Source organism: Lissotriton vulgaris, chromosome 12, assembly GCF_964263255.1.
Source record: "Lissotriton vulgaris chromosome 12, aLisVul1.2, whole genome shotgun sequence".
Lineage (NCBI taxonomy): Eukaryota > Metazoa > Chordata > Amphibia > Caudata > Salamandridae > Lissotriton > Lissotriton vulgaris.
This window is the reverse complement of record NC_141700.1, coordinates 272,251,212-272,265,427: the sequence shown is the minus strand read 5'-3', so window position 1 is coordinate 272,265,427 and position 14,216 is coordinate 272,251,212. Positions and strand designations below refer to the sequence as shown.

General features: G+C 52.9%; 1 protein-coding gene across 2 annotated transcripts in view; it reads right to left on the bottom strand.

Annotated features, from left to right (window-relative positions):
- Positions 1-14,216, bottom strand: part of LOC147673937 (methyltransferase-like protein 25B) — a 361,337-nt gene that overhangs the window by 345,926 nt on the left and 1,195 nt on the right. The gene's annotated exons all lie outside the window — the stretch shown is intronic.

Below are 14,216 nucleotides of genomic sequence, written 5' to 3'. Positions count from 1 at the left end.
GTAGAGTGGTAGAGTGAGGGCAGTAGAGTGAGGGCATGAGGGCGGTAGAGTGGTAGAGTGAGGGCGGTAGAGTGGTAGAGTGATGACGGTAGAGTGAGGGCGTGAGGGCGGTACAGTGGTAGAGTGAGGGCGGTAGAGTGGTAGAGTGAGGGCGGTAGAGGTAGGGCAGTAGAGTGGTAGAGTGAGGGAGGTAGAGTGGTAGAGTGAGGGCGGTAGAGTGAGGGCGTGAGGGCGGTAGAGTGAGGGCAGTAGAGTGGTAGAGTGAGGACGGTAGAGTGAGGGCGGTAGAGTGGTAGAGTGAGGGCGGTAGAGTGAGGGCGTGAGGGCGGTAGAGTGGTAGAGTGAGGGTGGTAGAGTGGTAGAGTGAGGGTGGTAGAGTGAGGGCAGTAGAGTGGTAGAGTGAGGGCAGTAGAGTGAGGGCATGAGGGCGGTAGAGTGGTAGAGTGAGGGCGGTAGAGTGGTAGAGTGATGACGGTAGAGTGAGGGCGTGAGGGCGGTACAGTGGTAGAGTGAGGGCGGTAGAGTGGTAGAGTGAGGGCGGTAGAGGTAGGGCAGTAGAGTGGTAGAGTGAGGGAGGTAGAGTGGTAGAGTGAGGGCGGTAGAGTGAGGGCGTGAGGGCGGTAGAGTGAGGGCAGTAGAGTGGTAGAGTGAGGACGGTAGAGTGAGGGCGGTAGAGTGGTAGAGTGAGGGCGGTAGAGTGAGGGCGTGAGGGCGGTAGAGTGGTAGAGTGAGGGCTGTACAGTGAGGGCGGTAGAGTGTGGCGGGAGAGTGGTAGAGTGAGGGCGGTAGAGTGAGGGCGGTAGAGTGAGGGTGGTAGAGTGAGGGTGGTAGAGTTAGGGCAGTCGAGTGGTAGAGTGAGGGTGGTAGAGTGAGGGCAGTAGAGTGAGGGTGGTAGAGTGGTAGAGTGAGGGCGGTAGAGTGAGGGCATGAGGGCGGTAAAGTGGTAGAGTGAGGGCGGTAGAGTGAGGGCGGTAGAATGGTAGAGTGAGGGCAGCAGAGTCCTAGAGTGCGGGCGGTAGAGTGAGGTCAGTAGAGTGGTAGAGTGGTAGAGAGAGGGCAGTAGAGTGGTAGAGTGAGGGGGGGTAGAGTGAGGCCGGTAGAGAGAGGGCAGTAGAATGGTAGAGTGAGGGCGGTAGAGTGAGGGCGTGTGATACGGGACTAAAGACAGCCCCGCCCTTACCTCCCATTCTCGGACGCTCACCCTTCACGACAGCCTGCGATGAAGCGTCCTTGGACACAAACCTGACAACCAGCACCCCTCCCCTCTCTGTCTTCCAGGAGCCAATCAGGAACGGACGTCTCCCGGAACCACAACCACCTGACCCCGGAAGTCCCGCCTCGGACTCACCGCCGGAACAGGGAAAAAGCGGAAGCAAGGACAGGGACGCCGTCGGAGCAGCGATCTCGTGGCAGGAGGCTCGGACCGGCGTTGAAGCAGACCAGACGAAAGAAGAGGAAGAAGAGTGGAGCGAAGACTGGTGGAGTCCAGAGGAGGAGGCTGAAGAGCGGCCGCAACTCACCTGGGAGTTGCGGCGAAGCGTGTGAGTACTACCGAATCCACCTGAGTAGCACACTAGGTGCTTTGTATATAGTGTTCGTCCCTCTCTCCTTAGTAGCACCAGGCCTGGCCTGCACTGTAAAGATTTTGTATAGCACGTCATCACTTGTACAGCACTTAGTACATAGGTTACCCCCTCACGATCCCTCACCACACACTCTCTCTCTCCCTTCCGATTCCGTCCCACTGCCCTTCCCTCACTGTCGCTCTCTACTCCTGTGCACTCCCGGTGCTGGTTACGGAACAGTGTCATAGCGAGTCAGGCTGGACTAACCGCTCCTTGTGTTGTCTCTCTTTCCTCCGAGGACCACCCAGCTCGCATCCTCACCGGAGAACCCGTTCCATCGCCTGAGGGAGAAGACAAGACACCATCGCCAGGAGCCTCACATCTGTACTACCTCTTCACCGCCTGTACTAACTTTCTTCTTGATACAATTAAAGACCCACCATTGCCCACTACATTCGGCCTCCTTGCCTGATTTTCCGGCCCGCCCTAAGCCCACGGTCACAGGTGGTGTCAGAAGTGGGATTAGCTGGAAGCATGGAGGCCGTCGTCAAGCAAATGGCGGAAACCCAAGAGCAGTGGGGAGCATTAATAGAGAGGTTCCTTAAAACCGCAGAAGACGATCGAGGCCAACTACATGACGTCCTCAAGGGTCAAGGAGCCGCACACGACCAGGCCATGGGGAAGCTAAGCGACGCCCTGGGTCAGCAGAGACCGGTCGCCTCCCTCCCATTGATTGTGCTACAAAAGTACGTGCCGGGGGAGGATCCGGACTATTTCTTCACCAATTTTGAGAGACTCGCACAGGCAGCCTCATGGCCAGCCGACCGCTGGGGTCAGTATCTGGGGCCGCTTTTGACCGGCGATCTCCAGGCCGCCTACCAACAAGCCAATATTCAGGGGAACACACCCTATGCGGACATCAAAACTTGCATCCTGGAACGCTTGGGCATCGATGATGAGACATATAGGGTTAAACTGCGGCAAGCTAAAGAAGGACCGCAAGAAAACCCCAGAGCCCTCTCCTTCCGCATTAAAGACTTGGCAAACCGATGGTTGAAACCTGAGACGTCCTCAAAAGACGATATCCTAGGAAAGATATATCTAGAACAATTCTTGGCTTCGCTACACCCAGCCACTCAGAGATGGGTACGACAACATGCCCGTCTCACACTTGATACCGCTGTAGAGATAGCCGCTGCCTACAACAGAGCCCAAGAATTGCAACGAGGGCGTGAAGAACATCCCAACCGACCGCACAACCCGGGTGGGAGTCGTCCACCCAGACCCCCGCTTCCACGCAGACCGGAACCACCTCCCTTGATGCCTGCTCCCATATTGTACAGACCACCCACCAAGGGCCGCAATGTTATAACTGTGGAGGTTATGGCCACATTGCCCGCATGTGTCCACAAAAGGAGGAACCCATGGAGGTGGGCCTCGTACGGAACTATGTTTGTGTCAACCGGGGGCCAGCCCTCCTCCATTCCATATCCCGGTGCACATCGATGGACAACCTGTTCTCGCCCTAGCAGACACAGGATGTCGGCAAAGTGTCCTACGACCTCAAGACATGATCAACCCCGTTGGTCCTCGCATGGGTATGGTCGATATACAATGTGTCCATGGCGACACGAGAAGGTACCCGACTGCACGAATCCGGATACAACACCCCGCTGATCCCGGAACCGATCTCACCGTCGGATTGGTCCCAAACCTCCCAGAACAGGCGATCTTGGGGAGTGATTATTCCGGACTCCCCGGACTCTTACAAGATACCACTGACTCTTTTGCTCGTTGGTAGAAAGAAGCACCTTTCTCTCAAGATCAGCCGGTAATGACCCCGGCTCCTCGACCCAAGAAAACACGAACCCAAAGGTGCCATGAAAAAACGTGTTACTCCAGTGCTTACCCTGTTATACCTGCGGAACACCCCTGGCAGTCCGGCTTCCGAGCCAAACACAGCACCGAGACCGCCCTCATCGCCGCCACCGATGACATCCGAGCCCTGATGGACAATGGAGAAACAGCGGCCCTCATCCTCCTAGACCTCTCCGCGGCATTCGACACGGTCTGCCACCGCACCCTAACACGGCGCCTCAGCAACATCGGTATCCAGGACAAGGCGCTGGAATGGATCATCTCCTTCCTCGACGGAAGAACACAGCGAGTCCGCCTACCACCGTACAAGTCAGAGGCCTCTGAAGTCATCTGCGGCGTCCCCCAAGGATCATCACTGAGCCCCACCCTCTTCAACGTCTATATGAGCCCCCTCGCGGCCATCGTACGCAAACACCACCTCAGCATCATCTCCTACGCCGACGACACCCAGCTGATCCTCTCCCTGACCAACAACCCCGCCGCCGCCAGAGCCAACCTGCACGAAGGGATGAAAGAGGTAGCCGAGTGGATGACGACCAGCCGCCTGAAACTGAACTCGGACAAGACAGAGGTCCTCATCCTGGGCTCTTCACCCTCCGCCTGGGACGACTCCTGGTGGCCTCCCGCCCTGGGCACCGCACCCAAACCGACAGACCATGCACGAAACCTGGGCTTCATCCTGGACTCCTCCCTCTCCATGACCAGGCAAGTCAACAGCGTCTCCTCGGCGTGCTTCAACATCCTACGCATGCTACGGAAGATCTTCTGGTGGATCCCCTCAGAGACCAGGAAGACCGTCACCCAGGCCCTCGTCACCAGCCGACTGGACTACGGCAACGCCCTCTACGCCGGGACCACCGCCAAGCTCCAGAAGAGACTCCAGCGGATCCAAAACGCCTCAGCCAGACTCATCCTCGACATCCCACGATCCAGCCACATCTCCGGACATCTGAGAGACCTTCACTGGCTCCCCATCAACAAGAGAATAACCTTCCGCCTCCTCACCCACGCACACAAAGCCCTACACGACCAAGGCCCGAGCTACCTCAACAGCCGAGTCAACTTCTACGCGCCCAAACGCCACCTCCGATCAGCCAACCACGCCCTCGCCGCCGTCCCCCGCATCCGAAGAGCGACTACAGGAGGAAGGTCCTTCTCCTACCTGGCCGCCAAGACCTGGAACTCCCTCCCGTCCGACCTGCGCCTGACCCAAGACCACCTCTCCTTCAGGAAGAAGCTGAAGACCTGGCTGTTCGAGCAGTAGCGGCACCCCCCCTCCCCAGCGCCTTGAGACCCTACGGGTATGCAGCGCGCTTTATAAGTGTCACTGATTGATTGATTGATTGGCAGACTGACAGAGAATTTAGGGCCGCACAAAGGGAAGACCCCCTCCTGCAGGAAGCATGGGCCAGAGCCATGGATAATGAAGACCCCTTACATGTAGGTCCCTATTTTTTTAAGAGAGCAGGACTGTTATACCGAAAAGGAGGGCCCCAGCAGACTCCCCAGCTGTTAGTCCCTGGTCCCTTTCGAGACAAGGTCCTGTTTCTTGCCCACAGCCACCTCCTGGGGGGTCATTTCGGAGACGAAAAAACAAGTCAGGCTATCCTGGAGAAATTCTACGGCCGGGTGTCCATCAACAAGTGAAGACCTACTGCCGTGAATGCCCGGTTTGTCAGAAAAACAGCCGATACTGCCCCCCCAGGGTCCCTCTACAACCACTCCCCCTCATTGATGTCCCCTTTAGCCGGGTCGGGATAGATATTATAGGTCCCCTTATACCCTCCCGAAGTGGTTGCCGTTATGCCTTGGTCCTTGTGGACTACGCCACCCGCTTCCCTGAAGCCGTTCCCTTGCGGCAGCCCACCACTCAGAGTATAGCCAAAGCACTCATCGCTATCTTCTCTAGGGTGGGATTTCCTCGGGAGATCCTTACGGACCAGGGCACCCCTTTTGTTTCCAGCCTCATGCGACAAGTGTGTTCTCATCTCGGGATAAAACAGATCAGAACCGCAGCCTACCACCCCCAAACAGATGGGTTAGTAGAGCGCTATAACGCCACCCTGAAACAGACTCTAAAGAAACTATTAGCCCTAGAAGCCAGGCGATGGGAAGAGATGCTGCCGTTGGCCTTGTTTGCCATCCGATGCAAACTCCAGAGCAGTACTGGCTATTCACCTTTTGAGCTCCTGTATGGTTGGCCCCCCGTACCCTTCTGGACATGGCCCAAGAAGCCTGGGAAGCAGAACCGGACAGAACCCGTCCCCTTCCTGAATACGTGGAGAATCTCAAAACCCACCTGGCCGTCATCCGAGACATCGTCCACCAAAACATGGAAGACGCCCAGAACCGCCAGAAGATACAATATGATAAAGGCACCAAAACCCGTACCTTTTCCGTCGGAGACCTGGTTCTCTTAATGATGCCATCGTCTGATCAAAAACTACTGGGCCAATGGCAAGGTCCCTACACCATCCTCCGACAGGTAACCCCTGTCACGTACGAACTGGAGTTGGACCCCACACGGGGTACGACCCAAATATATCATGTCAATCTCCTTAAGAAATGGGAGGGACCCCAACCCGTCTTGACTAATGTGCCTCACCACCCAACCCTCCCCTTTGAACCCTGTTTCGACCCGGAGTTAAATGCGAGGCAGAAACAAGCTCTTCATAAGGTCCTTCTGCCCTCGAGCCACGTATTTTCCTCCTCTCCAGGGCATACCACGATTACGGAGCATGCCATCCATACCGAACCAGGGAAAGTAGTCAGGTTAAGACCTTACCGAGTCCCCGAAGCCCGACGGGCTGTCATCCAACAGGAAGTCAAACAAATGTTACGTATGGGAATCATTGAACCCTCCATGAGCGATTGGAATTCGCCCACTGTCCTAGTTCCCAAGCCTGACGGGTCGGTGAGATTCTATATAGACTTCCGCGAGGTAAACAAGGTATCCTCCTTCGACACGTATCCCCTACCACGTGTTGACGAAATGGTCGAGCGCTTAGGGAAAGCCAAGTACATCTCCATGCTCGACCTATGCAAAGGATACTGGCAGATTCCCCTTCGAGACCAGGACAAGTAAAAGACTGCTTTCTCCACCCCAGCAGGGCTATACCAATTCACTGTTTTGCCCTTCGGCTTACATGGTGCCCCTGCCACCTTCCAAAGAGCCATGAACCAAATATTGAGGCCCCACTCCCTATACGCAGAGGCATATCTTGATGATATCATCATCTTCAGTGACAGTTGGGAACAACATCTGGAACATTTGGGACAAGTCGTCACTTCATTGGGTTCCTATGGGTTTACCATCAACCCCGCTAAAACCACCTTAGCAGCCCAAACTGTCAAAAACCTGGGTTTCCTATTGGGAGAAGGAGTTATCAGACCCCATCAGAACAAGGTAGAAGCCATCCAAGCCCTTCCATTCCCCCGAACCCGAAAAGACCTTCGAGCCTTCCTAGGTCTCCTAGGTTATTACCGAAGGTTCGTCCCCAACTTGTCCCAGAGAGCAGCTCCCCTTACAGACTTGCTAAAGAAGACAGCCAAGACCGAAGACACCCTGCGAAACCCTACACCTTCGCTCCTACGCGCCTTTCAAGGGCTTAAAGCATCCTTGACCTCAGAGCCGGTATTGGTCAGTCCGGACTACTCCCACCCATTCCTACTCCAGACGGATGCATCAGACCAAGGCCTAGGAGCCGTTCTCTCTCAAACAGACGACAAAGGAAATGAGAGACCGATACTATATTTGAGTCGGAAATTGTTTCCCCGCGAAATGAACTATGCGGGTGTAGAAAAAGAGGCTCTTGCCATTAAGTGGGCTGTCGATAGCCTCCGCTACTATTTGGATGGACGAGACTTCGTTATCTACACAGACCATGCCCCGCTAGAATGGATGGCCCGGAACAAAGGACACAATGACCGGGTCCTCCGTTGGTTTTTATCCCTCCAACCATATCGCTTTAAAACGATCCATCGTAGGGGTTCTGATCAAGGAAATGCCGACTTCCTCTTCCGATACCCCCTCAGCCCAACCCGTACAAGAAGGACAGCTAGGGGAAGGGGATGTGATACGGGACTAAAGCCAGCCCCGCCCGTACCTCCCATTCTCGGACGCTCACCCTTCACGACAGCCTGCGATGAAGCGTCCTTGGACACAAACCTGACAACCAGCACCCCTCCCCTCTCTGTCTTCCAGGAGCCAATCAGGAACGGACGTCTCCCGGAACCACAACCACCTGACCCCGGAAGTCCCGCCTCGGACTCACCGCCGGAACAGGGAAAAAGCGGAAGCAAGGACAGGGACGCCGTTGGAGCAGCGATCTCGTGGCAGGAGGCTCGGACCGGCGTTGAAGCAGACCAGACGAAAGAAGAGGAAGAAGAGTGGAGCGAAGACTGTTGGAGTCCAGAGAAGGAGGCTGAAGAGCGGCCGCAACTCACCTGGGAGTTGCGGCGAAGCGTGTGAGTACTACCGAATCCACCTGAGTAGCACACTAGGTGCTTTGTATATAGTGTTCGTCCCTCTCTCCTTAGTAGCACCAGGCCTGGCCTGCACTGTAAAGATTTTGTATAGCACGTCATCGCTTGTACAGCACTTAGTACATAGGTTACCCCCTCACGATCCCTCACCACACACTCTCTCTCTCCCTTCCGATTCCGTCCCGCTGCCCTTCCCTCACTGTCGCTCTCTACTCCTGTGCACTCCCGGTGCTGGCTACGGAACAGTGTCATAGCGAGTCAGGCTGGACTAACCGCTCCTTGTGTTGTCTCTCTTTCCTCCGAGGACCACCCAGCTCGCATCCTCACCGGAGAACCCGTTCCATCGCCTGAGGGAGAAGACAAGACACCATCGCCAGGAGCCTCACATCTGTACTACCTCTTCACCGCCTGTACTAACTTTGTTCTTGATACTATTAAAGACCCACCATTGCCCACTACATTCGGCCTCCTTGCCTGATTTTCCGGCCCGCCCTAAGCCCACGGTCACAGGGCGGTAGAGTGGTAGAGTGAGGGCAGTAGAGTGAGGGCAGTAGAGTGGTAGAGTGAGGGCGGTAAAGTGGTAGAGTGAGGGCGGTAGAGTGAGGGCGTTAGGGCAGTAGAGTGAGGGCGGTAGAGTGGTAGATAGATAAATAGAGTGAGGGCGATAGATAGATAAATAGAGTGAGGGCGATAGGTAGATATATAAATAGAGTGACAGCGATAGAAAGATAGATAGAGTGAGTGCGATAGACAGATAGAGTGAGGGCGATACATAGACTGATAGATAGAGTGTGGGCAATTGATAGCTAGAGTGAGGGAGATAGATAGAGTGAGGGTGATAGATAGATAGATAGATAGAGTGAGGGCGATAGAGTGGTAGAGTGAGGGTGGTAGAGTGGTATAGTGAGGGTGGTAGAGTGAGGGCGGTAGAGTGGTAGAGTGAGGGCGATAGAGTGAGGGCGGTAGAGTAGTAGAGTGAGGGCGATAGAGTGAGGGCGGTAGAGTAGTAGAGTGAGGGCGATAGAGTGAGGGCGTGAGGGCGGTAGAGTGGTAGAGTGAGGGTGGTAGAGTGGTAGAGTGAGGGTGGTAGAGTGAGGGCGTTAGAGTGAGGGCAGTAGAGTGGTAGAGTGAGGGCGGTAGAGTGAAGGCATGAGGTCGGTAGAGTGGTAGAGAGGGCGGTAGAGTGAAGGCATGAGGGCGGTAGAGTGGTAGAGTGAGGGCGGTAGAGTGAGGGCGTGAGGGTGGTAGAGTGAGGGCGGTAGAGCGGTAGAGTGAGGGTGGTAGAGTTAGGGTGGTAGAGTGAGGGTGGTAGAATGACGGCGGCAGAGTTAGGGCAGACGAGTGGTAGAGTGAGGGCGGTAGAGTGAGGGCGATAGAGTGGTAGAGTGAGGGCGGTAGAGTGAGGGCGGTAGAATGGTAGAGTGAGGGCGGTAGAGTGAGGGTGGTAGAGTACCCACAGAGTAGGATCTCTGGTCAGGGGCACCTCTACCTGCTGGCCAGGTTAATTTCAGCATGAAGAATCAAACGTCACAGATGGCTCTGCCAGTCCTGACCTTCTGGATGGAGTGTGAAGTCAGTAAAGAAGATCCTGGCCAAAAATGAAGCAGAAAGACCTAGCAGAGAAAGACCCACCTGTTAGAACTATGCACTGGTCAATTCTGGCACTTGTGACTATCTCACATCAGCTCTTCTGAAAAGAGCCCCATAGCTGCTAATGCAAACTTTGAGAGAGCTCTCTTCTGTAGGTTCAGTTTGTTCTTGACTTCAGTACAAATGGGCGTAGGTTGTAACAGCAAGCATTGGGGGGCAGTGCGGTTATCAAAAGGTGGGGGGGTGCAGTTATCTGAAAGAAAATACCACTATGCAAAAACAGCCTTTCGGCAACCAAGAATGAAAAAGCATTGGTAAGACCAATAGGGCTTGCCTTTTGCATCCACTGGCTTTGCTAATGATTGTTGCAGATGCTGTTAAGCATCAGCAAAATGCTTTACAGCGACGCTGCATTGCATCGGCAAAAAAAACAAGTGGTGTAATTTAAAGTAAACTCGCACACAGAGCGGATCCTATCAAGACTTCGAATGGCAAGTGAAAGATGCTGTTTGACCTCCGAGCCAGATGAACGCGGCATGCTGTGGGTAATGTTAAAAGCAGAAATAAACCAGCTTTTCTTTAAATAACGCTGTGTTGACTTCACGGACTACAAAAACAGCTAAAAGATGCTAATGATAAACACTTGGAGCAGATACGACACATCATGCAACCAAAGTAGTTTTCCGTGGATAACCAAGATTGGGCGCATTGGCTGCCAAATGACGTGTGAATGCAGCCACTATTTCTGAAAGTGTGGGTAGTGAACAAGTGTGGCCTTCAGGATCTGTTCATGCAGACATTAGTCAAAATGGTAAAGGAAATATGAGTGGTTCACGATTCAGGAAGGTTCCTAAAAAATGTGATGACTTTATTAGGTATTAAGTATCAATCAGTGACACTTATTATGCGCGCTACATACCCGTAGGGTCTCAAGGCGCTGGGGGGAGGGGGGGGGGTGCCGCTACTGCTCGAACAGCCAGGTCTTCAGCTTCTTCCTGAAGGAGAGGTGGTCTTGGGTCAGGCGCAGGTCGGACGGGAGGGAGTTCCAGGTCTTGGCGGCCAGGTAGGAGAAGGACCTTCCTCCTGTGGTCGCTCTTCGGATGCGGGGGACGGCGGCGAGGGCGTGGTTGGCTGATCGGAGGTGGCGTTTGGGAGCGTAGAAGTTGACTCGGCTGTTGAGGTAGCTCGGGCCTTGGTCGTGTAGGGCTTTGTGTGCGTGGGTGAGGAGGCGGAAGGTGATTCTCTTGTTGACGGGGAGCCAGTGAAGGTCTCTCAGGTGTCCGGAGATGTGGCTGGATCGTGGGATGTCGAGGATTAGTCTGGCTGAGGCGTTTTGGATCCGCTGGAGTCTCTTCTGGAGCTTGACGGTGGTCCCGGCGTAGAGGGCGTTGCCGTAGTCCAGTCGGCTGGTGACGAGGGCCTGGGTGACGGTCTTCCTGGTCTCTGTGGGGATCCACCAGAAGATCTTCCGTAGCATGCGTAGGATGTTGAAGCACGCCGAGGAGACGCTGTTGACTTGCCTGGTCATGGCGAGGGAGGAGTCCAGGATGAAGCCCAGGTTTCGTGCATGGTCTGTCGGTTTGGGTGCGGTGCCCAGGGCGGGAGGCCACCAGGAGTCGTCCCAGGCGGAGGGTGAGGAGCCCAGGATGAGGACCTCCGTCTTGTCCGAGTTCAGTTTCAGGCGGCTGGTCGTCATCCACTCGGTAATAGACATGTAAAGTTTATTTTAAATTGTTTTGGGGTTCGGAGGGTGTAATGTTGGCATGCCATCTTCTGCACTTCCAGCGGGCTTTACTGTGCACTATTTAGCTCATGAGATGTATACTGCAAGTGATGTAAATTAATGTAAACTCGCACACAGAGCTGATCCTGGCAAGACTTCGAATGGCAAGTGAAAGATGCTGTTTGACCTCCGAGCCAGATGAACGCGGCATGCTGTGGGTGATGTTAAAAGCAGAAATTAACCAGCTTTTCTTAAATAACGCTGTGTTGACTTCACTGACTACAAAAACAGCTAAAAGATGCTACTGATAAACACTTGGAGCAGATACAATGAAGATTTAAAAAAAAAAAAAGTTGTGACGATACAAACCTGTATTTTTATTTATTTATTTTAAAAATGTTATATAGCGCTAGCTAGACCCATAGGTATCAGAGCGCTTTACATACACACTGTAAAACCCAAAGGAAATAGCATTACATAGTGGGCAGGCAGTAAGGAAGCAAAACAGAGATAAAAAAAATACAACATGAAAAATAGATAAACAGTGCAGCGGAGGGAGAGAAAACAAACAAAGGTGGTTAACACAGACCGGTCACCACTATGCGGAGTTGTCGTGCACTGATACTATGTGCAGTAGATGGCCTGGCGTGTGCACAAGTGTGCAGTGTGTCTGAAGAATTGAGGGTGCGACGAGTGTGAACCCACATTGTACCTGTGGGGATAGTCGTGCGTGCACCGATCCCACGTGCAGCAGACGGCCTGAGGTGTGCACAAGTGTGTGCAGTGTGTCCGAAGAAGCGAACCTAGTGTGAACACACATTGTATCTGTGGAGTCGTCGTGCACCAATCCCACGTGCAGCAGAGTGTGCAGTGTGTGTGTGTCTGAAAAAGCGAACCTAGTGTGAACACACATTGTATCTGTGGAGTCGTCGTGCACCAATCCCACGCGCGGCAGAGGGCTTGGCGTGTGCACAAGTGTGCAGTGTGTCTGAAGAAGCAAACCTAGTGTGAACACACATTGTATCTGTGAAGTCGTCGTGCACCAATCCCACGCGCAGCAGAGGGTTTGGCGTGTGCACAAGTGTGCAGTGTGTGTGTGTCTGAAGAAGCGAACCTAGTGTGAACATACATTGTATCTGTGGAGTCGTCGTGCACCAATCCCACGTGCAGCAGAGGGCTTGGCGTGTGCACAAGCGTGTGCAGTGTATCTGAAGTCGCGACAGTGCACAGATTCATTGTGCAGATATCATAAATAGAGGACCGGATGAACCCAGAAGCGTGCAGCGTGTTTTCATGAGCATGTCCACATTATATCTCGGAGTGAAATACTCTACTTACAAACTGTCATTATTAGGATACTAAGTATGTGCTTATAAAACATGCGTGGCTCTTTGGAACATGCGCGCCTTATCCATGGACACATTAAACTCGGGTGCGTGGTATGAAACCAAGTATTGTGTGTTTGATGTACAGACGTAGGTGCGGGTTTTCGAAGTGTTTCAAGGGCTGTTTCTGTGAGAATAAAACATAGTTATCAACAAAGGGGTGCTGGGAGCCCCTAGTGTCTTGGAACATGTAGGTGTGGGAGAAGTACGCAGTAAGAACGCACCGTTGGTCTGTTTCCTGCGGACCCACAACACACACGTGTCACAGATGGACACAACGTGTGTTCGTGTCAAAAAGAGTGCCGTACATGCAATAATTTCGAGTAACAGGGTTTGTACTTCACTTCAACCACGTACAGCGCCCTGATACTGTGATGGTCATGTTAGCTCTTTAAAACACATAATAAATATAATAAATACATAAATAGAAGTATGTCTGAGGGCAGGGGTACCAAGGTGCACTTAGCAAACTTAAGCACAGTACCGGGGCCCTACTCCCCTTTTAAAACAAATCTAAACATGTCCTGTCTCATTTACAACAAACAAACGAAGCTAAAGCAGGCGCAGGAGGGGGGGGAATGTTGAATTTGTAAAAGGGTGTAAAAGTAAACGTCTGGCTGAGCACTTCCTGCCCCTGCTTACAAAGTGTGTGAGGGGGGGAGTTGTGATCCGCGCATGTGTATCATACATGCACACATTCATGCATAATTATTAAAGCCCGGAGCTGGGACAACGTGCGCGCACAATGCATCGCAGTGTGTTCAACATGCAAGAACATTCAATGACATTGCGGCGTGTTCAACACGCAGGAACATTCAATGACATTGCGGTGTGTATTTGTACACTTTATAATGCTATTGGTGTGTATTTGTCCACTGTACAATTCAATCGGTGTGGGTATTGTGTAGCAAAGGGTCTCAAGGCGGCTCGTAGAAAAGGCAGTGACATCGCGGTTTGCACGTAAAACACGGGTACAACATGCACTAATCCCGAGGTATGTACAACATGCAATGACATTCAAATGTGTACAACATTTAAAAACATCTAATGAACTACAACATGCAATTAAATGTGTTGTGCGAATTCTTACAAAAACATAACAATATTTATATAAAATGCAACAAATGTTGCACACAAAAAATACCCCTGCGGTGTGTAGAACATAATATTGCGATACTCACAGCATGCAAAACATCGCGAACACACAGCTAACAATGCCGTCGCCTGAGTAACATGTAACAGCAACGCGCTTTATAAAGGCTCAATTATAACAAGACAGCCTCTGTGTTGCTAGCTCTCTGCTGTGCCTTTCCCGTGTCGTCATCTATGTAACGGGGCCCCCAGTGGCTCTTGCAGTCTGCCATGCCAAACCGGTTTACACACATTTTTAAATCCACCCTAATGACTATTGACAGGAAACAAACGGGCTGAGGCGGAGTGAGTGGCTTGCTGGTATGTTGTGCATGGATAGCTAGGAAGTCTATAAAAATAAATTAAGGAAAGAGAGCGAGATAGTCGGTGACGAGCACAGGTGGGGTGGGGGGAGCAAGCGAGAGTGGTGGCGATCAGGGAGTGAGACAGTGCAAACAC